At 63.2% G+C, this 1,519-nt stretch overlaps 1 long non-coding RNA gene across 1 annotated transcript in view; it reads right to left on the bottom strand.

Annotated features, from left to right (window-relative positions):
* Window positions 1–124: 124 nt before the first annotated feature.
* The window catches only part of LOC107183304, a 16,091-nt gene continuing 14,696 nt past the window's right edge, over window positions 125–1,519 (bottom strand). The window contains exon 3 of the long non-coding RNA XR_001514086.1: window positions 125–135. This is a non-coding gene — a long non-coding RNA (uncharacterized LOC107183304). The remainder of the gene's footprint in view (window positions 136–1,519) is intronic.

The raw sequence follows: 1,519 nt of genomic DNA, 5'->3' as shown, positions 1-1,519 counted from the left end.
TAAAATATATTTTTAGTGATATCAAAGAGGAAGGGAGAGGGAGAGATAGAAACATCACTGATGAGAGAGAATCATGGATGGGCTGCCTCCTGCACAGAACGTCCCCACCCTGGGGACCGAGCCCGCCACCCGGGCCTGAGCCCTGACGGGAATGGAACCGTGACCTCCTGGCTCAGAGGTCGATGCTCAGCCGCTGAGCCGGGCCCGCAGGGCTTCGTGTTTCATTAGGAGCTCAGGAGTCTCTTCCTGGGGGCAGCTCCCAAGTCCCCCATGTGAGGAGGAGACGCGTAGGGCAAAGGGGGCAGGACAAGAGCAGGGAGGGCCGCCTGCGTGTCCGGAGGCCAAGACTCACATATCAGGACCGGGACCCTCCCCGCAGCCCCTCAGACCAGCCTGTCTGGGAGCAGACGCCCCTCTTGGGGGGCTCCTCTGGGGGCTCCTGGGCCCCTCCTCCCTTCACCCAGATGGTGGGGGTTGTTCTTTGCTCCCTCGGCCCCTGGGGCTCCCCTCCACCTTCTGCTCCCCACTCTGCATTCTCAGTGTCCTCCTGTCTGTCCACCTGCGCTGTGAGGCCCGTGACCACCGACACGCTTCGCCCACTGGCCGAGCCCAGGCCTGTTCTGGACTCAGTGAACGCGGCCGAGGCGCGGCGGAGGGTGGACCACGCCTGCTCGGCCGGGTCTTCTAGAAACTCTCCGAGGGCATGGACCGCAGGAGCCGGCGACACGGAGACCGAACCGGCTGCTTCCGCTCTCTCCCCCAGAAGGCGGCTGGAGCCAGGCCTGGGAGGGCCGATCAAGCGGGATATTGCGCTAATTGATGACTTGCTGGGGGAGCTCCTTCATTGAAACACACTGTTCGTGCTGCCGGAGGCGTCGTAAAGTGACCGAGTCCCCAGCAGGAGGGACAGCTGCTGCCCCTGGAGGCGGTGCTCACACCCCCCCAGAGCCCGGCTTCCCTGAGCCCTGGCAGGGGCCCACGCCAAGGAGCACAGCCAACTCCACCCCAGGCCTGCCCTGCACACCGTGGGGACGGGGGGGACGGTGGGGGGCTCCACTGAATCATCTGCTTTCATCGCGTGTCTTGGGTTCCAGTTGGAAGGGAAAGGCTGGGGCCCGGTCCCCGGTGAGAGATCTTCACACCGACCGTCACCCATGTTCCGCCTCCTGTGAAGCCGACGCCACATCTATGCCGCCTTGCTAGGGGTTCCAATCGTGGGGGGAACAGACACCCCTATACTGGTCCGTGGAACTTGGCCTGGTTGCTAAAGCGAGTTAAAGCCATTGCGCTGCCTGTCACCAGACGCCCGCTGTGTTCTGCGGGCCTTTGGGACGGTGATTCTGTGGAGACAGCCCCTTCTCCCTTCCCTCCCAGCCTCGGGGAGCGGCCTCAGGAGGGACCCCCTGGTCCCTGCACCCCTACGTCAGCACAGCTCTAGTGGGTGAGGCACACCCCAAGTTGGCCACTTACAGTAGGATTTTTTCTCCTGATTTGGGACAAGCAAAAGGAACAATCAGTT

This window comes from Myotis davidii, unplaced genomic scaffold (assembly GCF_000327345.1).
Source record: "Myotis davidii unplaced genomic scaffold, ASM32734v1 scaffold61, whole genome shotgun sequence".
In the NCBI taxonomy this organism is placed as follows: Eukaryota; Metazoa; Chordata; class Mammalia; order Chiroptera; family Vespertilionidae; genus Myotis; species Myotis davidii.
This window is presented reverse-complemented; position numbering and strand designations above follow the sequence as displayed.